Below are 24,173 nucleotides of genomic sequence, written 5' to 3'. Positions count from 1 at the left end.
GTGACTTCTGGTGAGTAAAGGGCCCTTGGACCTTCATGCCACCTACAAAATGACATAGTGTATCTGACTGGTTTCCTCAAAAAGATGTGTTCAAATCCTAGTGCCTTGTTCCTGGGGATGAGACTTTATTTGAAAATAGGTTATTTTCTGTGCCCAGCAGTTCCTTATCTGGTAGAGGACGCTCTTCAAGACCCCCAGTGGATACCTGAAGCTTTGGATAATATCAAACCCCATTTATGTGTATGTTTGTACATGCATATGTGTGCAGTTCCACATATAGTGAATCTATATAGTTACATATATATAAGTATACATTTTTCTACACATATATGCTATGTTGGCTAGTCTTATGTCAACTTGATGCCAGTTAGAGTTATCTGAAAGGAGGGGACCTTAATTGAAAAAATACCCCTATAAGATCCGGCTATAAAGCATTCCCTTAATTAATGATTGGTGGGGGAGGGTTCAGCCTGTTGTGGGTGGTGCCATTCCAGGGCCGGTGGCCCTGGGTTCTGTTAGAAAGCAGACTGAGCAAGCCAGTAAGCAGCACCGCTCCATGGCTTCTGCATCAGCTCCTGCCTCCAGGACCCTGCACTGTTTGTGTTGCTGTCTTTGGTCATGTGTTTCATCACAGCAATAATAACCCTAGCTAGACGCACCTATGGTAAAGTCTGACATATAGATTGGACATAATGAGAGATAAACAGCAGTTATTAACTATAACATACATTTTAATAAAGATTACATGGATGGGCTCTTTCTCTTTCAAAATGTCTTATACTCTCTCCTTTTTATCCCAGGGAAGCACTGTGTAGCTTTCCTTGGAATGTCTGAATTGTCAGCTCAATGCTCTTGCACTGTAGGGCCAATACTAAAATAAGGGGTACCTGAGTACCAGCCCTGAGGTGCCATGACAACCGATGTGGTGATCAGACTCTGTGTATGTATGGGAGACTTCACCATGCTACTCAAGAGTGGTGTGTAGTTTGACATTACTGAGTTACTTATTTCTGAAATTTTCCATGTAAAGTTTGTGGACCTTGGTTGGCAGTGGGCAGTCGAAAATACGAAAAGTAAAATCTCAGAGATGGGGAGGTTTGCAATAATTAAGATTAGAATCATGCGGCAAGATCTTCCATGATAAGGGTGGGTCCAATTCAAGGCACTTGTGCCCTTAGAAGAGACACGAGAGGGAAAGATATGAGACACAGCGATGCACAGTAAAAGACCATGTGTCAGCACAGCCAAGGATGGGAATGGTGCTATAACAAGCCAGGAAACGCTGGCTTTCCTCGGGGCTTTCAGAAGAAGCCATCCTGCACACACCCTGAATGTGTGGCCTTCCGAACCAGGAGGAGCCATTTGTTTTTTCTACACCTGATTTGTGGCAAATGTTGCTGCTAAAACCCTAGGGATGAAAACAAACGGGGGCGATAATCACCCCCAAAGAAAGCAAGCATGGAGGTGCATGCCTGTCACCCTGTGTGGGCGGTCCCTAGTCAGCAAGTCCTATTGTCGACTCTCATGCCCACCTGCTTATCCACCACTTGGTGTCCCTGTGTTATTCAGTACCTGATGGCTGTCTGCACTCTTAGGTCTGTCGGCATCGTCTCTTCTTACAAGTGCTTTTAAATATAGTCGAGGTTTTAAAATGTGTATTTTTTTGAATAGGGAGTAAAACATGGCATGGTGGGCAGTGGTGGTGCATGCCTTTAATCTCAGCACTTGAGAGGCAGGTGGATCTCTGTGAGTTCAAGGCTAGCCTGGTCTAAAAAGGGAGTTCCAGGACAATCATGGATGCACAGAGAAACCTTGTCTCAAAAAATAGTTATCGGTGGTTGTGAGCTGCCTGATGTGGGTGCTGGGAATAGACCTGGGTCCTCTGCAAGAGCAGTACATGCTCTTACCCCCTAACCCAGCTGTCTGTCCCCTCTCATATGACTTTTGAGCCCTTGAGATGTGACTTGTGTAGGTGAGGGCCTGGATTTTAAACTTTATTTTACTTTAACTGATTTTCATTTAAACCACCATGTGTGGCTGGTAGCTTCAGCTTTAGAGAACCTGCCGCCGGCAGGGGTCCTTTACATAGACCGCTGTTCCTCAGCTTAAGTTTCTGCTCTTTCCTAATAACCCCAGTGTAAGTTGAAAATGCCTAAAAAATATGCTTAACGTACATTGCCTTACAAGCATGACAGCTTAGCCCAGCTTCAGCATACTCAGAACACGCATATGTATTAAAGCTGGGCAAAATTCTCGAACAGAAAGCCTATTCTACGATAAAGTATAGGATACCCGTGGAATTTATCAGGTACGGTTTTGAGAGCGGAAAACAGTATGGTTGTGTGGGCGCATTTTTTGCACTATGGTAAAAGTTGAAAAGTTGTAAATAAGCCTGTATGGTGGTGCACAGCTGTAATCCCCGCGCTCAAAAGACAGAGGCAGGAAGGTCATCCTTGGCTACAGAGTGAGTTCAAAGCCAGTTTGGGCTACATGAAGCCTGTGTGGATAAACGTAGAGAGAGAGAGGGACAGAGAGAGAGAGAGAGAGAGAGAGAGAGGGACAGAGAGACAGAGAGAGAGAGACAGAGAAAGAGAGATCAGATATAGATAGATAGATGGATGGATGGATGGATAGATGATAGAGAGATAGAGAGATAGTTGGAGAGAGAGAGAGAGAGAGAGAGAGAGAGACAGATAGATCCAATTATCATGTGTCAGTCTTGTCTGTGTGCCAGTGAGCACTTCTCTAGCTTTTGTGGTACCATTGGATCATATGTTGCACCCTGTGTACTGCTTCCTGGAGTTGTAAGTTTCTGTTGGATATGATCTCAGTCTACATAGCAGAGAGCCAGCGCTGCCTCATTTTTGGTTGATCAAGGATACGGCCAAGGGGCTGAGGTGTCCTGAGATGTACTCAGCCCTTTTCCCATCCTGGATCCTCACAGAGTCTATAAATCTATACTACAGACCAAGCTGCATCCACCCTGTGATGGAGGGAGGAAGGCCTGTGTCACCTTGTTCTCTGACTTCTTTTTGGCTTCGTTTTGAGGGCTCTCCTGAGTCAGGAGTTGCTGCAGCATCTGGGGTAGGGTTGTAATGGAAGGACAGATGCCTTCTGTTTGTGGAGAAGCCAACCAGGTTGACAGTGAACTGGGCCTGGGCCGTGACGGCTCAGGGCCAGCACCTTAGAGCCTGAAAACCCTGGGTTCGAATCTTGACTCTTCATGGCCTACCCTGTAGTGTTGGAAACAGGCCCCCACCTTGTTTTGTTCACTGCTCTTTGGGCATGAGAGCATCAACAGATTCCGAGCATCCCTTGTGAATAATGCGATGATGGAAATGCTTCTGGGTCCAGCGTGCCTGGCTCAGAGGCTGTCCCCATCACTCCGCTTCTCTCTGTCCTTCTCAGGCTGCCTCTCCTGGGGGTGCCCACTCTGTAGGAGGGTGACTGCCAATAGTTGCAGCTAGGCAGTCCTGCTCAGCACCCCACACAAGCACCCTGCTTCCTCGCCAGCCCCATGACTGGTGATTGTGAGGTGCTATAGGCTGAACTGTGACTACTCCTCAATTAATACTTGAAGTCTTAACCCTTCCCTGTGCCTCAGAATGTAATTATATTTAGAGGTAAGTAATTAAGGTAAAATGAGGTCACGAAGGTCTCTTCATAGGATGAGATTTGGAAATATGGATGTACACGCATACTCATATAAACATATATATATACATGCACACACATACACATGCACAGATAAACATGTGCACACATATATACATGCATGCACACACATACTCAGGCACACACATGCACACAAAAACACCGGCATATACACATAAACACAGGTCCACACATGTACACAGCTGCATACATGCATATACATACAAATGCACACCATGCAGCTATGAGGGAGATTTGACTGCTAGAAACATGGTATGGGAGAGAGTAGCTATCCCCAAGGAAGATTGGGGTTCTGTTCCCAGAACAAGAGAAAAATGCACGCAGCTAGGCAAACACAGACTGTAGTGACCTTCATACTTGCTCCAGGGACAGCCAGCCAGATGGCTCTTAAAGTGACCAAAGATTGTCTCCACTTCAAGCCTCCAAGGACTTCATTTCCCCTTTTAATTTGTCCAGAAGACGGTGTGTTGATACAGACTCTGGGTCCACATTGCCTGGCTTGATTTTCATCATTTACCAATTCCATGACCTCAAATAGGTCATTTATCTTCCCATACCTCAGAGTTCCAGGTTTTTACATTTTGTTTTGTGGTTTTTGAGACAGATTCTCTCTTATATAGCCCAGGTTGGCTTTAAATTTGCTCTGTAGCAGAAGCTGACTTTGAACTCCTGATCTTTCTGCCTCTGCTTCTGAATTCTAGTATTACAGGCATATGCCATGCCCGGGGTAGGTTTCAGCTTTTCATCTGCAAAATAGGGCTTCTAAGGGTACCTGCCTCATGGGGTCATGGCAGGGTAGAACATATAAACACCTGGGGACAAGCTCTCCTCCGCCTCCCAAGAGTGAGTTGTTGGTTGTCCTGATGAACTCAGAGGAGTCGTGATCAGCCAGTAACTGCCAGAGACGGAGAGGGGAGAGGAGGTACAAACTTAGGGATTAGCTGAGAATGCTCTGGAAGGAAAGAACAAAGCTTGGCAGGTTATCCCAGCATGTTCTTCTGGGATATGGGTGAGAACATGTGGGTGACCGAGGAGCAAGAGAAATCACATGGCTGGAAGCCATCAGATCAGACACTCCTGGAATCCGGAAGACCGTGAGCACAGCCTGCCACTTCTGCCCCTTTGGGCTTGTTTCTAGTTAGACTCTACTTCCCCGGGAAATCTTAGGAACCTTCTGGGAAAGTGATAATCCTTGCCATTGCCTCTTTATGTCTTCTACATGGCCGTACGGCATTGCGGGGATGCTGTGTGTGGCCTCCAGATGGTGAATGCCGGACTTACCGCGCCGGGGTTGGGGAGAACGGTTTCCAGGAAGGAACAAACAGAGATGTCAGAGGCAGAAATTCCCCATTCGTGTGGAAGTCCTCGCAGAGAGTAAACTCTCTTTAAACACCAAGCACAGTGTGGAAATGACGTCTAAGATTTGTCGTCATTCGTGGAGAGTGGTAGGTACCAGAGCGTGAATAGGACAGCCACTGGTGCTTGGGTTTCCCCTCTGTTGGTGTAGAGTATATAGAGGAATGGGTTTGGGAAGGGGACTTGTGTTCTTCAAGCAAGAAATTATGCTCATCTGACAATGTTTGAAAATATGTATGTTCTCCCGGGAGTGATAAATCCCAGTTGACTTGAATTTATAGGAATATTGAGTTGCCTGTAAAGGCAGTATCTAATCACAGTAGACAGGTCCATAGGTCTGATCTCTCTCTCTCTCTTCTTCCCTCCCTCTCTCTCTCCCTCCCTCTTTCTTTCTTTATTTCCTTCTTCTTCAATGCTAGAAATTAAGCCTGGGGCATCACACATGCTGGGAGAGCATCCCACATCCCACCCCTGAGTTTAACAATTGCTAAAGTCTTTTCTCTCTTTTTTGAGACGAGGCCTCCCAGTGTAATTCTGGCTCAACTTGACTTTGCCTCAGCTTCTCTAGTACTGGTATTATGGGATGAGCAGCCATGCCTGGCATGGATTTTTATTTATTCATTTTTTTCCAGGGTCCTGTGAGTCTGAGCAGGCAATTTGACTCTGAGTTTTAGCCCTGGCCCTTTAAATTCTTTAGCTTTTTTTTTTTCTTTCCGGTGGTGCTGGGGCTAGAACCCAGGAGGTCATATATGCTAGGCAAGCACTTCACCCCTGGGCAGAACTCTCATCCCTGGCATATGTGCACATGTACACGTGTGCTGGAATCCTCTGGGGAGTGATCTCATCTCATTCCCACACTCTCCTGGGTACAGGCACCTGTCCATTGCTTATTTGTTCATTTACTCGTTCTCACGTTCAGTCCTAGTTACGGCGACATATTAAGACCGTCCGAAGCGACCGCTAACCATCGTTAGAAGGGGATGCTGTAGGTTGTAGAATCATAATCAACTAAAAATGGAGTAAAAGTGTGTACTACAAACAAGAGTCCTGCAGAAATTAAAGGAGGCATTGCTGTAGGCCAGAGGATCTATACAGACAGGTTGGTTCTGAAAGAGCTGGTCCTAGAGCTGGTGCCTCCTTGGGAAGGGGAGCTAGATAAGGTTTTGAAGACTGGTTAGCAGTTAGTATGGTAACCAGCTGGCTTGGGGACACAGGTCGCTGAGACCTGACATCTCAAGCAAGCTGAAAGGAGAGTATGGAGGAGTGGTCCAAACTCTTGCTGCAGCCATGGGGGTTAGGGAGCTGAGGGCTAGCAGTGTGCTGTGAGACACACAACGTAAGGTGTCTGAGCAGAGTCTGTCTTCTAGAAGATAACCTAGAAAGGAGGATCCTAGAAAGAACAGGGGGACAGACTGGATGGCAGATCTGGGTCCACCACGGCAGCCCCTGAGAGTGTGCTCAGGGTGGGCACCCTCTCGGTTTGTTCCCTGTTGCAACCCTGGAGCCTAGAATGTGCCTGTGGAAAGTGCTGATACACATCTGGGGCTGTGGAAAGTGCTGACACACATCTGGGCATGGAAGAGGTCCTGAGGAATTGAAGGAGGACCATGAGTACCGATGGAGGGAACAGAACAGCTGCAGAGGCACCAGAACCTGTGTAGACAGACTCACAAATGTGATACGGGGAGAGAAATGTACAGAGATGACAGGAGCTGCAGGCCTGGGGACAGGGATGCCCTGACCAGAAACAGAAATGGATTCAGGAGTCATGGCGAGTGTGTTTTGGGGCCGTTGCTTTGCAAACCAATTTGTAGACTCACTGATGAGTGGAAAATGATAATTAGAAGTTTTCTCTCCTGAAATCATCTAGCTGCTTTGAGTCTATTAATTATCGAATATACCCAGCCCCATAAAGACCTTGAAATGTAACTAGAGTCTGACCTTTGAGATTCGGAGGTTTTCTTGTGACCACCAGAGGGAGCCCATTTATTTTATTAAATTCTGTAGCAATCTAAGGGGAATTTAAAAGCAACTTGGGTCACTGAGTCAGGAAGATTGCAAATTCAAGGCCAGCTAAGACTACTGAGTAAGTTCAAAGGTAGCCTGGGCAACTTCATGAGCGTTTCTTTGAAAAATAAAACAAGTTTAAAAGAGCCAAGGATACAGCCCAGTAGCGAAGTGCTTGTCAGCATGCAGGTGGCCTAAAAATGTCTAGCACTACACACACACACATGCACACACATACACACATACACACAAACACACACACACACATACACACAAACACACACATACACATGCACACATACACATACACACATACACACGCACACACACATACACATGCACACATACACATACACACATACACACGCACACACACATACACACACACCACAGAATAAGGAAAAGCTCAATGCTTCAGAGGAGAATAGAGAAAGGATTTGATAGGAGTCCCCACAGGAGAAACACAAATGCGTCTATTCACAGAGTTCTCACCTCTACCTTAAAAACCACCTTGGTCATGAACAGAGGAGATACACCAGCGAAGCAGGTGAGCCTACAGTGTTCAGTGCCAAGCACAGCAAAGCCTGTGCTGTCTTTGCAACCCAGACCATTGGGGGACAAGTGGGAGACTGGTCACGCCCCCTCACTGTCACGCGACTGTCTGTGGCTATGGCTTGCTGCAGTTACAGGCGTCTCGAGAGAGTTACATGCTGCACAAAACTAAGTTGAAATTTGAGGGAGAGTGATTTTGGTTTTGGTTTTGGTTTTGGTTTTGAGACTGGATCTTACTATGTAGCTCTGGCTCTCCTGGAATTCTCTCTGTAGACCAGGTTGGCCTAAAATTCAGCGATCCATCTGTTTCTGCCTCCTGGAGGCTGGATTAAAGGTGGGCACCACCATGCCCAGCTAAAGTGAAATTATGGTAGATTTCTAATGCACACGGCTTTGGTATTAGCATAAAGTTGAATGTTGAGTTTCTGTTGGGTTGAAGACTAAAGCAATGGAACAGGGGAAAGGACTAACCTTAAAGTCTCTGTGTGGTAAGGAGGCTGCCGAGGAGGACCTATGTGTAGGCCGTGTGTCTGGACCATGGGGGAAGAGCAGAGACTGCAGCTCCCATTCAGGCTGGAGATGGTAAGAATTCATATTCTATCCTGATTCCAAAGACTCAAAACCAAGAGCTGATGGTATATGTGAAGTATGGAGATATTCTTCTGAAACGTTCTCTCTTACTTGGTTTTTTGTTTGGTTTACAATTTGAGAGAAGACCCACAAACTTATAGAAAGTAGCCTGTATTCTCAAAGTCTACCAACTAAAATATTATTTTCATCCAATGACAACTTATCAGACCTCTAAATGCATGCCTGCATTTGTGGTCACTGTGGCCAGGAGCTCCACACCTAACATCAGTCAGCACACTTTCCACTTATAATTAGTCCGTGGCTCCCATCCTGCCTCCCTTGATCTTAAACTCTCTCTTCAGTCAGTCAGTTCATTTTTCCTGTCCTCCAGTCCACTGGGCCTTCCTTCATGACGTCTTCACCTCTACCAGACCCCAAGGCCTTGTGAGTTTCCCAAGCCTTCCCCTGGCTGTGTGTGGGGCGATCTTGGGTTTAATATCCTTTGTGGCTTCCTATCTTTAGGGTTGAGTACAAAAAAGGTCCCTATCTTCAGATTCCCAGTCTATCTCCTGAGCCCCTCCTGGAGACCCTCGCTCAAAAGTTGTACCATCTTCCTGTTTCCTTATGAAACTCTCCACTGTCCATGCGCTTGGAACCTGCATGGCATTTGTTCTTTGTGACATTGCTCACAATATCCAAAATTAAAGAGTGGCCCAAAGATGGGGGAGTGAGTAGGAAAGTAGAATGTATGCCCAGAGCAGAGTTCTATTGGCCATTATAAAGGACAGAGTCCCATCATTTATGGCAACATGGGTGGAGCTGAAGGGTGTGCTGAGAGAGATAGCCCAGCCACAGAAAGACAAGTACCACATGGTCTCCCTCATATGTGGTATCTAAAAAGGCTGACCTTAACAAAAGTAGAGAGGGAGGAGAGATTGACCCCAGATACCAAGTCACAGGTGAACAGGAAGAATCAGTTCTGGCCATACACAATATGTGATTCTCATTGGCAAGAACTCAGTCCATGTTTCCAATCAGAGAGGATTTGAATAGTGGAAGAAATGGTACTGAATGAGCACCTTGCTTTTGTCATTACTCGATGGATACACGCATCCAAATATCGCCAGTGTTTGTGTGCCCATCAAAAGTGAACTTGGGCTAGACAGATAAGTCAGCAGCTCAGAGGACCCAGGTTTGGTTCCCAGCACCTACCTTAGGCAACTCATAACTGTGTGTAATTCTAGCTCTAGGAGATACTGTGCCCTCTTCCGGCCTCCACAGGCACATGCAGCCATGTGCACAAACACATACACGTTCAACGTACACATAAATTTTTTAATCTTAAAAAAAATCCATTCCTCAAGACCCAATGGATCCCATTTCCTGAGATATTTCCTCTTTTATTCAGCAGAATCCGTTGCTCCCTATTCCATGACCCACCCCACCCCACCCCACCCCCGCATCATTTTGGGTGCCCCTTACATAGCCCTGTGAGGAGTTGATAGTGGAGTGGAGTCATCGCTTCCATTGCCTGTGGCTCTGATGTCGTCCTCTGGCCTCTATGATCACCTGGAAGGCGGGGGCAGGCCCAGAGGACAGGCAGCTCTATTCTCACTGGTGTACACGTGAGCTGCAGCTTGTCCTGTGAAGGGACAGGGACATGCCTGGTAGAGGCGGTAAAATCTTAACATAAGCTGCTGTGGCTGATGCTGTCCTGGAATTTCCATACTGTCAGGGGTGGAGCATGCCATCACTGGACATTCTGTCTTCTCTAGTGGGGTGCCTGCCACGGGCCGTCAACCCCGTTTTGGTGCCTGGCCTTTATCATCACCCTTGCTCGTGTTTTCAGCACATGGTAATTTTTGCTTTTTTCTGATCTGAGATGTCACTCAGCCCTCAGCTAGGCTCTCCTGAGTTTTGAGTTCGCCCCAGGGGCCAATGATTGAAAATCAGTTGCGTTTGTTGTGGCGCTGGCCAGGGTCCCTAAGCAGTGAATCACATCTGGTTGGATTCCTTGCCAAGCTGCTATGAAAATGTAATCCCTGTAGGGAAAGAGTTTAGGTCTCCTTCCCAAAATGCCTACTCTACCCTTTGCTGCTCATGCGACCCGTGTGCTCATCCTGGTCCTGTTTCCTGCTGCCTGGACGCAGCAGAGTCTGGGGCTGCACCGACCTGGGCACTCCTGTGAAGACGCGTCCTGCTACATTTCAGATAAGAGATGTGCCCCTGATGCCCACACGCTAAAGTCTTGGCCATCAGCCTGCGGTGCCGTGGGAGATGAAACTTTTAATATGGACATGAGGTCGTCATGGGGGAGTTGACTTGGGGGAGATATTTGGAGCTGTAGACCCTTCCTGTTGCTCTTTGTCTCCTGACCACCACTGGGTGAGCAGCCTCCTGTTTGTCTCACTCCAGCCCCCAAATGACTGCCGATGGGGAGCCCAGAAATTCTTTCTTCCTTTAAATCTGTTATCTCCAATCATTTACCACAGTGACAAAAACTAACACCCTCAAAACTAAGGCTGCCTCTGCCCACAAGTCTCTCCCTGCCATTTCTGCTTCTTAGCACCTGAGCCTCTCCCATTTCCTTCCATGGTCTCTCAGAGGGGCAGTCAGAGTGCCCTGCCTGAGCAACCTGATCCTGTTGTCAGGGTACTCGGTCTACCTTCCATCTTTGGATGGTGGAGCTGCCATCATGGATTGAGATGTGTTCCTGCCTACTGCACAAAAAAGATTGGTTGTGGGAGAAGCATACAGAAATGTTTGGGTTTGGGTTTGGGTTTTTTTTTTTTTTACCTTAAATTTGATCTGGCTCTTTCTCTCCCAACCTCTCTCTGTCTTCACAGACTCCCAGTTCCTCACTTCATCATTGATGAGTGTTCAGCATTATGTTGTTAGAGCCCCCAAGCCGTGGTGGAGGCAGCCTGGGGACAGATGCCAGCATCACAGGGTCTATTTTTCCATGTCAGGGGACAGAGAGGAGGCCAAGGGTTTCATTAGAAGATGGGCGGAGAAAAGAGTCGCTGTGGATGGTAAACAAATTAGCAGTTTTGATCGTTAGCAGCAGAGCCCTACTCCAGCAGATTCAGGCAAACAGAGAAGTATTAGGAGCTGGAGAGATGGCTCAGCAGTTAAGAACACTGACTGATCTTCCAGAGGACCCAAGTTCGATCCCCAGCACCCACATGAGCGCATAACTGTCTGTAAGTCCAGTCCTAGGATATCTGATGTCCTCTTCTGGCCTCTGTAGACACGTTATGCATTTGGTGAACAGACATACCTGTAGGAAAAACACTCATACAGATAAAATAACATTTTTTAAAAAGAAAAGTGTTAGAAGAGAAATAGACACTCAGAGAAGCAGAGAAGCAAGATGCCCGAGGGAAGAGGCTGAGGACAGCATCGAGACTGCAGGGCAGATCTGGGAGATCAGACAGCAGGGACAGGATGGTGCCTGTGAGGAGTACGAAATCTCCCAGTGCAGCTGCACCCAGTGATTCAAAACAAAACAAAACAGAACAAAAAGTTGGAGTTTATTAAAGACATTTCGATCTTTACATTTTAGTTTGGTTTATGTTTTATTTGTTCATTATGTGTAGAAAGCAGGGCACACATGGCGGCCAGAGGACACCCTGTGGGAATCAGTTCTCTCTCTCCACCCTGTAGGTCTTGCGGATCGATTGCAGGTTGTCAGTCTTGGCAGCAAGCACCTCTTTTCACTGAATCATCTCACTGGCCCTCAAGTGCATGTTGAATATAGAGTTTCAGCACGCGGATCAAGAGAAAGAAAAGGCACCAGGAAAGAAAGTAAGGCACTCCTGATGGCATGGGACAAGCATCTCTGAGAGTCCCAAACCCAGAAATTCTTATGGGTTCAGTCGTTCATCTTGAGACTGAAGGAGAGCCCTCTGCTGGCTGCGTGTGGACCTTGTGAACATCCCTCAGCCTGGGGCTTCCATTGCCAGGGGCTGTGAGAAAGAGCAGGTTGTGATGTCTTGTGGGATCTAGAAGGGAATCTGGTTTGGTTGCAGATGGACCAGGCTGTGAAGGCATCTGAGCCACCTAAGGGTCCAGGTTGCTCAGGAAACATGTCTAGTTCACCTCTGTACCCCCTCATGCATAACCACGGGTAGGGATGAATTGGGCCGGTCTTAAGAATAAACTGAGATAAATTTATGTGGAAGTCCTTGGCACACAGTAGGCATCTAATAAGGTCAGTGAACTGTGGTCTTCAGGAGGTGAGGAAAAGAGTCTGCACACCACCGTCATTCCAGGCAGAGTGGTATTTGGTATTAAACACAACCTGAGAGGGTCCCTTTCCTGCTAAAAATAATGCTATTTCTGCTTAGACCCCTGGAATATGTGGCTTCACTACCTCCCCTCCGAATCCTTTCTGTTCAAAGATGGAGAGGGCAACTGTGGAATCCCCAAGGAGCCTTGAACATGAGATTGCTTCCACAACTTTGTAGATGGCCTGTATGCAGGGTTTTAAAACCCCTTTGCAGATCAGGGGTTCCTCAATGGTCCACAAAGGCCTTTCCACCCATCACCTGGCCCCACTGTTCCTTCAAGCCCTTGTTGACCTTGTCTTTAGAAATATGACTGAATGGAACAAAGCTGCTTTCTCCATGAGGTCATGCTGTTGGTGACATTCAAGGGTTTGAGGTGGCCTATTGTCTACCCATTGCTTAGAAGTAGCCCTCTGTGCAGCCTGAAGCCCACTTGCATCTTTCTAGTGTAAGACATTAAAGGTGTTGGAGATTGAGGCCACAAGTGCTGTGAGATCTGTATAGAAAGAATAGTGCAGAGAGCTAATGACTTGGTAGCCATTGTGGAGGAGGGACCAGACTGTCCCCATAAGACTTCCTTGAAATAGTGTCTCCTACATCCCAGACTGGCCTTAAAACCACTATGTAGACAAGAATGACTTTGAATTCCCAATCCCCCAGCCTCACTTCCTGATTCCTGGGGATTACAGGTGTGCGTCACCACATCTGTGTGTGTGGTGCTGGGATTCCAGGTGTGTGTCACCACATCTGTGTGTGTGGTCCTGGGGTTACAGGTGTGCGTCACCACATCTGTGTGTGTGGTGCTGGGATTCCAGGTGTGTGTCACCACATCTGTGTGTGTGGTCCTGGGGTTACAAGTGTGCATCACCACATCTGCGTGTGTGATTCTGGGATTCCAGGTGTGTGCATCACCACATCTGTCTGTGTGATTCTGGGATTCCAGGTGTGTGCATCACCACATCTGTCTGTGTGATTCTGGGATTCCAGGTGTGTGCATCACCACATCTGTGTCTGTGTGTGGTGCTGGGATTCTAGGTGTGCATCACACATCTGTGTGTGCAGTGCTGTGAATTAAACCCAGTCCCCCGTGCCTAATGACCCAAGTCAGTCCCTAAAAACCTCAGTGAAAAGAGAAACCCCAATCCCAAAACTTACCCTCTGACCTACACACATAGACTGTGACATGCCCGCCTGTACATGCCCTAATAACTATACACTTTTGCAGAAGCAAATTATACTTTTTCATTCATATAGCCAACAGACTTTTTTTGGACATAAAATACCAGTTACTTTCTAGGCATTTGGAATTCTTCAGTGAACAAAGCCACAGACTCCATGCCTCCTTCAGCTCACATGTTAGTGGGAGGGACAGCATCTAGAAAGCATCACCAGGAGGTTCTGTGGCATGTTTCTTAGTGAGGAGGTGCTATGCAGATGTAGGTGTGTGTGTGTGTGTGTGTGTGTGTGTGTGTGTATGTATGTATGTTGATATAGGACATTGAGGCAGCCTCTGTGGATGGCTCATCAGTCTAATTTCCTTGTCAGCCCTTGGGTGCTGACATACAGGGATGATTGGCAGGAACGTCTCTGGCTCAAACAGCAATCACGTTTCTATTGTGTATGGATCCCCTCGTGAACATGAAGGCGCTGAAGGACTTTCACACACAGGCCTCTCTCTGGTGTGAATGATGGTTGGAGGCCTAGGTTTGACATTCAGTAGGGTGTCTCTAGTGGGCTCAGAAGCGAGACATGCATAAAGATCCTAGGCATTCCTTGTGTGTGTGTGTGTATTTTGGGATGCTCTGTGAAGTCTCTTTTGGTACCTCTCACATATGTGGTGTCCTCATATATATCCAGTACTCACAGAAGAGTGAGGACCGGATTGACCCAGAAGTCCAGTTGTATTCCTATGGGTTCATCTTGACCAAATTGTTTAGGGACTCTTCCGGACCAGCAGGTACCTAATTTGTTCCCCTGGAGTTGTATGCATTTTCAGAAGAAACACCTCCATCCTTGAGTCTGAGACAACTCTCTCTCTCATTGATAAGTCGGGTCTGCTTTCCTTGCCTAGTAATATTCTCACTTGAGAATTTTTCCAGGAGTTGCTGTGGGCATCATCTCAGTTTTTCAACCACTGTTTCCATGGGAACATCTTGAGGAGCCTGGAAAGAAGTCTCTAGAGTTCCCTGGTAAAGTACTCAAGGAAGAGGGTATCCCAGCTCTGCAGTGAATATGAACTAAGAGAGGGGGCTTCATGATGTCACCTGTCACACCTTCCATGACTGTCTTCTTTCTACCCTGCGAGTTCCACTTCTCTTTCAAAGTGGACCTGACCTTGCGGTGTCTACAAACAGCACACCACTCTGGGACCATCTGTTTTATCCTTGCTGTTCTGTTCCGGCTGCGCCCATGAGTTAAAAATGTCAGAGTCTTTGCTGTGCACATAAGTTATCTCTGGGTCAAAGTCAGTGAGAGCTTAGACACCTCCTCTCCCCGGCTGCAGTGGGTCCTCAAAATGGTCTAACCTCCAATCTTCTGATCTGAGATCATTTAGGTATGGCTCACTGCAGAGGCATCTGAGCTCCGAAGCCATTTTTATCAAGCAATCTCAGGAAGCTTCAGGGTTGCTGGTTGTAGCTCTACTGACAAGTGCTTCTGGGATGTGTTTCTGCCATTGATGGATGCTTGGAGCCCACCCCACTCCCCAGCCCCTTCTCAGTTGGATTTCAAATGGGGTAATGCTAAGAAACATACAGGGCTGATGGGTGGCTGGCTTGTACTCTGAGTTGATCCAAATTTTACTAGTGCCAGTGATCCTGAGCCCCACCCACACCCCTTCAGGAGCAGAACTCCAGTGTTAAGAAGGAAAGATTCCCTTATATCTCCTTCCCACAGCTGCCTCCCAGCCTCCCCCCCCCCTCTGGAACTGGACTTTTCCCACTTTTTTGCCCCACGCCAGTGTTTCCAGCTTCCCCAGCACAAGTCCCCTGGCTGTCGTCAGCTCCTTGGAGAGGTCAGAGTCCAAGCCTGGGTGTTCCTGAGGCTGTGGAGACCACGCTCAGCATTCTGTCCCCTGGGTGTTCCTGAGGCTGTGGAGACCACGCTCAGCATTCTGTCCCCTGGGTCTTCCTGAGGCTGTGGAGACCACTCTCAGCATTCTGTCCCCTGGCCTCTGTAATATCAATCTGTTCGTATTTCCCCATTTGCCTTCATTTTTAAAACTTTTTGTTCAAATGGAACTTATTTCAGGCAAGAGCATAGGCTGCACTTCAGCTTGAAGGGTTTCTACCAATGGAAGCCAGGTCAGGGAACAGTGTATAACCAGGTCTCCCAGGAGCCCCCATGTGTCCCTTTGTGTGTGTGTTCATGTGTGTGCATGTATACACGTGTGTGCACATGCATGTGGAGGTCAGAGGTCAGTGTCTAGTATATCCTTAAATACACCCCACCTTATTATTTTTTCTGAGACAATCTCTCACTGAACTGGCAGCTTATCTATTCGCTAGACTGGCTGTCTAGCAAGCTCCAGGGATCTGCCTGTCTGCCCCTACTCCATCCAAGTCTGGGTGTTACTGGTGTGCAAAGATGTGTGCCTGGCTCTTGTATGGGTGCTTCCCCCTGCTAAGTGTCCCAAGAGTAACCACGATCTTGATCTCACACAACAAACTGGTTTGCCCCTTTTGGATGGCGTAGGAGTGGGAGCAAGGGGTGTGGTCTCATGTGCGTCTTTAGCTCGGTGTTCTGCTTGAGCTGTGGGTGGTTCATTTCTCTGCCATGTGCCGTTTGGGCAGCATCCAGCTTGCAGCTCTGATGAGTAGCATTTGTATGGAGCATATTGTGCATGTTCCATGGAACATGTGTATGCATTTCTGTTGTGTTTATACCGCACAGTGGAGTTGGGCACAAGGCATACATATGTTAAACTCCAGTAACCAACACTGACGTGTTTTCCAAAGAGGATCCTAGGCTCATAAGCATGCACGAAAATTCTAGCTCTCCACAGCCTCCCAACACATGGTATTTCTGCCTCTTTTTTTTTTCATTTATTCATTTGGGTGGTTTTGCAGGTCTATTTCTGGACTCTCCTTCTACGTATGTGCCAACGCCACATCATTCCAATTAACAAAGCGTTGCGGCCGCCATCGACACAAAGCTGTGCTCGGTCACACTAGACCATTCTTGGGCATTCGCGTTTCCATGTGAATGGTACAATCAATTTGCCAACTTCTAAAACGTAAACAAAACTAAAACCTGCTGGGATGTAAACAAGCATATCATATAGCTTAACTGGTGGGGAGTGAGATCTTTGCCATAGATAGCTTCTATGTTTTCAAGATGATTTGCCATCCCTTAGGGTTTCTTTCCTTGACACCATTGTATGGTTTTGAGTGTTAGAGGCCTCACATGTGATCTATTGGATGTAGCCCTAGGGCTTTAATGCTTTGGGTACTATTTAATTATTTTTTCCATTGTATTCATTATTTATTTTATGTGTGTGTCCACAACACACAAGTGGAGGTCCAAGGTCTCAGGTCAAGCTCGGAATCAGGCGCCTTTATCTGTGGAGCCATCTCTGCAGCCTGGGTGCTATTTTAAATGGCAGTATTTTAAGTTTGCTTTTTGCATGCTGTTGATGGCTACTGCCCCCCACCCCGCTCTGCCCTACCCTGCCGTGTCCCAGCCCTGCCATTGCTTTTAGATCCAGTGGCCTGGCCACAGTCTGTCGATCATTCCAGTAGTTTAATAACCTCTTAGATTTTTCTGTGTATTTTTTATCAGATGGTCTATAAATAGAGTTTTATTTGTCCCCTTCCAATCCTTATAAGTCTTTTGTTGTTGGGTTTTTTTTTTTTCATTTGCTGACTTGCTTTGGCAGGGACCTTTGACGGTGCTGGATGGGCTTGGCTGTGACTCGCATTCTGGTTTTGTAACTGAACTAGGAGAAAACATCGAGAGAACTTTCAGAAGGAAATGACTGGATATTGAAATCTGTCAAATGATGTGTCTACATTATGAGCTGGTCATATGCTTCTCTTCCTATTTGGTCTCGACGCAGCGAGTTGTATTGGTTGAAGTTAGAATGAGAACAACCTTCATGTTTCTGGAAAAATCCTGTCTGCATGAGACCTTTAGTTTTTTTGTGGGTTTTTTGTTTGTTTGTTTGTTTGTCTTTGTTTTTTTTGTTGTTTTGTTTTGTTTTAGTCAGGGTCTCCTTATGTAGCCCTGACTGATTAGGAACTCACTCTGTAGACCTGGCTGGCCTCGAACTCACAGAGACTCACCTGCCTCTGCCTCCTGAGTGCTGGAGTTAAAGGCGTGTGCTAAGGTCTTTAAGCTTCATGTGTCACTGGTGTGGATTTCTGTGGAGGGAGTGTTCGTCTCTGGAGAGATGATCTGACACCCTTCCTTCTGCTGTTGGGTTGAACATCAAGACTATGCCGGTTTCATAAAGCAAGTTGACAGTTGGTGGCCTTGTTTCTGTTTTCTGGAAGAATTTGTTTTATGTATTGCTTTTTTCTTTTCTTTCTTTCATTTTTTAACTGTTTAGAAGAAATCACTTGTGTAAACACCCAGATCTAGAATTTTTTAGGTGTTAAAAAAGCAGTTCAGTTGTTTTAAAAATCGGAGTTCTCTGCTTCATCTTTACGACAGCTTTATATTTTAAACTACACTTATTTATTTAAATATGGAGGACGTCATGACACGCATGGGGCGGTCAGAAGACAACTTCTGGAGTCAGTTTTCTCCTTCCACGTGTGGTCCTGGGGTTGAACTCCGATCAGGTTTGGCAGCAAGTGCCTTTACCCACAAGGGTCTCACTGAACTCTGATGGCTTTATTTAAGGTGCCATTCACATACCAGATCAAGGAGCCAGTGCTGGAGATGGAACCTAGGGCCTCACGCATGCTAGGACATAGCTCCACCACCAATCTGTATCCTCCTAGACCAAGAGTTTTGATATTTCCACAAAGTGGTACAAGCATCACCAAAATGATTTTTTGCATCTTTTCGTCACCTCACAGAGAAACTCCATACTGTTAAGCTGAAATCTCCCTCCTGGTCCTCAGTCCCTGGCAGCACTAATCCTCGATGCTTCTGCATGATGCTCACCCTGAGCCTCAAATGGAACTGGACAATATGTGACCATCTAGATCCTTTCTTCATTCCATTTTCATTCTGAAGCTAAGGTCTCATGTAGCCCAGGCTAGCCCTCAAACTTGCTGATCACTTGGCATCCACTGTCAGGAAGTAGAGCAAGATGAGGGCTCGTGGTCAGCCCACTTTCTCTTTTTTGTCCTCCCAGCCCATGGGATGGTGATACCCTTATTGGGGGTGGATCTCCTCATTTCATTTAATCCAGTCTCAAATCTCACAGTCCCCAGGGGATTCTAGGTTGTGTTGAGTGACCTTGTTAACCTTCTCTCTGCAAGGCTGCTTCTCAAAAGGCCCAATTTGTTGTCACTGTTTTTAAGGAGTCTACATAGTGAGTGGATTCCCAGGGGCCTTAACTAAGACGTCGCTGTTAGAGTTTCCTCTATGGTTTGATTAATTTAAAAAAGAGAACAGTAAACCATGACCCAGTAAACAGACTCAGCCAATAAAATGAAAAAAAAAAAAGAAAAGAAAGGAAAAAAAAATGGACTATTCGAGTTAAAAATGGTCCCATAGGGTAGGAATGTTTGTTGTGCTTGCTGCTGACCTGAGTTCAATCCCCTGGACACCTGTAAAAACGGAGAACAGAATAGTTTGTTCTCTGACCTTCATACGCACACTGTGGCAGATGTGACCCTCCTGTTCCTCACCTACCCCCCACAACAATAATAATAATAAATTAAAATTTGACAAACAGAACTGGTATCAAACCCTCCTTCAAAGCCCTTAACTGCTTCAGTTCTATGTGGAAGTTACCCTGATGCTGACTAGGCCAGGACCTAGGATGCAGGTCTCTCACCCAGCCTCTAGGAATGATCAGAGGTGTGGAGGCCTGGCAGCACCTCTTCTCTAGGGATCCCCATTCAGTGTCCATGAGGGCTATGTACCTTTATTCCCTCCCTGGACTGAGGACTTCGATAGCCCTTGTTGAACCTGAGCCTGCATCGCAGTGCCTACAGGGCTGAGAGAAGCCGTGGGCACCTTGCACTCCCCCGCAGGCCAAAGGGGCAGTGAGGGTACTAGGAAGAGTTGTGAAGGTTGAGGATGAGCCAGGAGATGCTGCTCACAGGCAACCACACTGCAAAGAGGCCCTGGGCAGCCCCTCCCTTGGGCCCTGGTAAATTATCACTCAGTTATGTGATTGTGGGCAACAGTAAGAAGATACACTAGAGATAGCACAAGAGTTTTCACTTTTGAGATAAGGTCTCACTTTGTAGCCAAGGCTGTCCTGGAACTTGATACCTTCCAAAAACTGGGATTGTGGTGTGGACCGTCGTATCTGGCATTCTCGGCAGCTGTTTGCCTATCGTGACTTTGTGCTTAGTGTGGCACTCTGTGTAAGGAACAGTGAGTCAGACCTGGAAGCTTGCAATGTTTAGGGAAGACACCTGGCAGCACCTGCACAACTTAGATGATTTCAGCTTGTCCCCAGTGCCCACTCTTGTCTTGGCAAAACCTGCCACTGATGTCTGTCAACCTGTGACTAAAACCTAACTGAGAATGGCTTTACCAAACAAAGGGGTGAGGGGAGGATGTTTGCTTGCTTCTTTGTTTTTGGTTTAACTGGAAAATCTTGGGGAAGATCTCTGACTTCAGGTGTGGTTGGGTCCCAGGTCCCAGTGTCACATCAGAGACCCTTTTGTCCCCACCCTCTGTGTTAAGTGGTTACATGGGTGACCCTGGATCGTACCCTGTATACTTGGGTCTTGTATAGCTCTTTCCCTGTTGACTTAGTTTTGCTCTGGCTGATTATGATCAGTTGGACATTAGCAAGTGTTGCCTAGTCAAAGACTTGATGATCTTTCTGTGCTCTGGGAAAATGGGCCCTCTTGGAACTTTGCTGGTCAGCTACAGAGGAGAGAGTGGGGATGCCAAGTGGTGAGAGATGAGAGACAGAGACCTTGAAGGATCAGACTGCCTAGACAAGCTTGTAAGTAAACACAGGTACAAGAACTCCTTCCGCTGTAACCATGTAGAGAGCTGCCTGGCTTCGCTCTGGTCACTCTCCAGTCATCGGGGCGTAAGGAGACGTTCTGGACTACCGAGTTTGGGGTTGTGTTGTTATGTGGCAGCTGAAGCATGAAATCCCCTCTGAAAGCCATGCAGTGGCTGATGGAAACGCCAGGCTCAGGAGTCCTGGAGAACATCAGCACATGTAATTATTGAGCAACTATGGCTCTTCAAACTTGCTCTGCAGTGTAATCCCCATGATGATACGGTGAGGGGCAGCAGCCTGATCTTGCTGTGGTGCTAGGGCAGGCTTTGGGGGACTACTAGGATTAGATTCAGGGTGGAATCCTCATGGTTGAGTCCTGGTAGCTTTACAAGAAAAGGGGCAGAGATCAGACAGAGATGCACACGTGCTTGTGTCCCCCTTTTCCTGTGCAGCCCCTGAGGATGCTTTCAGCAAGAAAGCCCTCACTGACCGCAGCCCTTGACCTTAGGCCTCCAGAACCAGGAGCCAAAATGGACCTTTGTCTTCAGCACTCGCTAAAGTGAATATTATACTCATAATGCTGTATGTTTTTAAAATACATATGTGCGTGTGTGTCTGTGTGTGCGCACACGCATGCATGCGGGTACACATATTCCTCATAGCACACATGAAGGTCAGAAGACAACTTTAAGTTCTCTTCTTCCACCTTGTCAGTGAAAGTTCTCTTCTGTTCTCTTCAGTGAAGTCTAGGCCATTGGCCTTCAGAAGATTCTCTTGCTTCATCTCCCATCTCTCTGAAGGAGTTTTCCTGCGTGCCACCACAAATGGGTTTTTTTTAATGCAGGTTCAGGGAACTGGACTCAGGTCACCAGGCTTGTATGGTAAGTAAGCACTTCACCAGCTGATCCATCTTGCGGACCTCAATATTGTGTTATTCATGGCAGAAAATGGCCTGATTAACAAACACATCACCCCTCCAGAGCTTGTTAACCTGTAGAAGGGGTTGAATAGTCACGGCTGGGCTAAGAGCAGGAGAAACGTCAAAGGGTAAATAGTTAAAGCCAGAGCTTGGTACAATAAGGGATAATGGTTTCAAGATGGCAAGCAAGTAGAGGGGTGGAAATGGTGGTAGAAGATGACCTGGAAACAGGGATTAGCACCCTCGGCTGGTAACAGTGAAGAAAGGTGGCTGGAAGGGGGCAGGCACCCCATTAGGGGACAGATGGATGTCGTGTCCCAAAGCTGCTATTTATCTGGACTCCTAATGTCTTCTAGTTCTTTCTCCTTGAATTTAAATTTCAGATTTGTTTGTTTGTTTATTTGTTTGTTTGTTTTATAGCTCAGTCGGCTGTAATTTCCCCTCTCTCCTCTCCTCCCAGTCCTCCCCCACTCCATTCCCCCTCTGTTCCCATCTCCCAATCCAGTCCTTCTCCATTTCTGTTTAGGAAAGGCCAGGTCTACCATGAGAATCAACAAAACATGGCATATCAAGCTGCAATAAGACTAAGCACCTCCCCATTAAGGCTGGAAAAGGTGACCCAGTATGAGGAGTAGGGTCCCAAAGCCAACAAAAGGGTTGGAGATAGCCCCTGTTCCCACTGTTAGAAGTCCCACAAGAGGACCAAGCAACACAACTGTGTTTTAAGGAAAGCATCCCGGTGTTTTTGATTGACTGGTACTTCCATCTTTGTTGAATGTGAGTTGCGTGTGTGTGTGTGTGTGTGTGTGTGTGTATGAAGGGTTGTCTGAGGTGTTTGTCTGAGGCTGTGTTTTCTCTAGGGCTGAGCCCTATTACACTTCAGCCAGGTTTTATACCTATTGGTTTCTCAGATGATGAGCAGGGAATTTGAGTGACAGTTTGTGACCAGAAGGCAGTAGAGTCCCAACTGGTTACTGTGGCTGTGTTTCATTGAGCATACACAGTTGTCCTGGGCTCTTTGAAGAGGGCACGCAGCCTTGAGCCTGTTGATGACGGAGCTGGAGGGACAGTTTGTACGAATGATGTGACGCATCAATCATCCGGGCCAGCCACCTCTCGGAAATAGAACCGAAGCAGGAAATGCTTTCCTGGCAGTGGAAGTTGGAGCTGACAGGGGCCCAGAGAGGGAGACGGAACTTTTAGCACTGTAGAACAAATACCAGAATGGTCCAAACTCCTCCTAGTAGAAGCGAGGAGGCTGGAACCGAGACCTTGTGAAACATCTGGACAGCTGTGGGGCTCCAGCTCCTTTCCAAGGACATTTCTCTCACACTTTTTCCCGCTCAGCAGGAAGAGCTCTGTGGGTGAGACTTTGTTCAGGTGTGAGTTTGCCTCACAGCAGCCCACAGCTGTTCGGGTTTGTCCTGCTGGCATTGCTGAGGCTGCTCCTCCATCACTTCTGGGAACCTCCTCTCACTGGTCTTTGCTTGTGACTTCACCCCGTCTTTCCTCTTGGGTTTGGACGTCCTGCTGTCCCATATGCTCTACCAAAAGAGTCCAGTGTTTTGACATTGCAACATCAAGTTGTCATCTGCATAGTTCACACTTAAGAGCTGCACGATCACGTTACAAGAAAAATCCCCCCAAAAGAAAATCTTATAATAGTTTAAGTAAGGTTGACGATTTTGTGTTGAGTCACATTCCCAGCTATCCAAGGCTGCACGTGACCCGTGGACCCTTGGATGGACATGCCTGCCAGAGGTGACTCGGCTTGTACTCTTCCCCCTCCTCACTCTGGCTCTGACCGCCTCAGTCCCACCTACTATGACCCCCTGGAAAGCTGGGGCAAAATGGCCCATCCTTGTAGAAGGCAGGGGTTTGAGACCGCGTGAGCAGTGAACAATGTCACATGACAATGAAACAGGCAGGAGTCTAGAGGGTGGCAAGACAGAGTGATCCTTAAGCCTCTCCCTGGAGAGCAGCACAGTGGGGCTGTTGCCCTCTATTGAGCCCTGAGTTTGCACCCACATTGTGGGGCTTCAAGTCCATCATGAAATGCTGGGTCCTGTCTATGTGTTTCCCCTAGGATGAAAAATAGAAGTACCCACCCCAGATCCACTAAGTGACCTCTTAGGCTCACCTCCCCACTCCCATACCTGTATCTGGACTCCTTTATGGCAAATGTCAGAAGTTTACCTCACAGTGGCTTCAATATCCAAAAGGTGTTCACTGAGCTCAACCTTGCCGGTTGCCAGAGGAGTGACATATTCTGTGCTTATCTGGTATGTGTGTGTGTGTGTGTGTGTGTGTGTGTGTGTGTGTGTGTGAGAGAGAGAGAGAGAGAGAGAGAGAGAGAGAGAGAGAGAGAGAGAGAAAGAAATCTGGGTGTCTTTGTGTCATGGCGTCCATGTGGAAGTCAGGGGACAACTCTGGGTATCAGTTCTTTGTTTGAGACAGAATGCATACACCAGACTAGCTCGAGTTTAAGCTTCTAGGGATTGCCCTGTCTCTGTTTCCCATCTCGTTTCTAGAGCTCTGGAATTATAGATGTGAGTTCCCATGCCTGGCTTCACATGGGTTCTGGAGGTTCTAACTCAGATCCTTCCACTTGAGCTGCAAGCTCTTTACCCACTGAGCCAGTTTCTTGCCTGACTCTTGGCTCTGTGGCCTAGGGTGTTGGCTTCTTTCTCGGGCAGGCACTTACTTCCCTGTAAGG

The 24,173-nt window shown here is 47.2% G+C and overlaps 1 protein-coding gene across 4 annotated transcripts in view; it reads left to right on the top strand.

Annotated features, from left to right (window-relative positions):
• Nucleotides 1–24,173, top strand: part of Col23a1 (collagen type XXIII alpha 1 chain) — a 283,660-nt gene that overhangs the window by 28,563 nt on the left and 230,924 nt on the right. The window lies entirely within an intron of this gene.

This window comes from Microtus oregoni, unplaced genomic scaffold (genome assembly GCF_018167655.1).
Source record: "Microtus oregoni isolate MIOR12 unplaced genomic scaffold, Mior012 000015F_ref0000493, whole genome shotgun sequence".
Taxonomy (NCBI): Eukaryota; Metazoa; Chordata; class Mammalia; order Rodentia; family Cricetidae; genus Microtus; species Microtus oregoni.
This window is presented reverse-complemented; position numbering and strand designations above follow the sequence as displayed.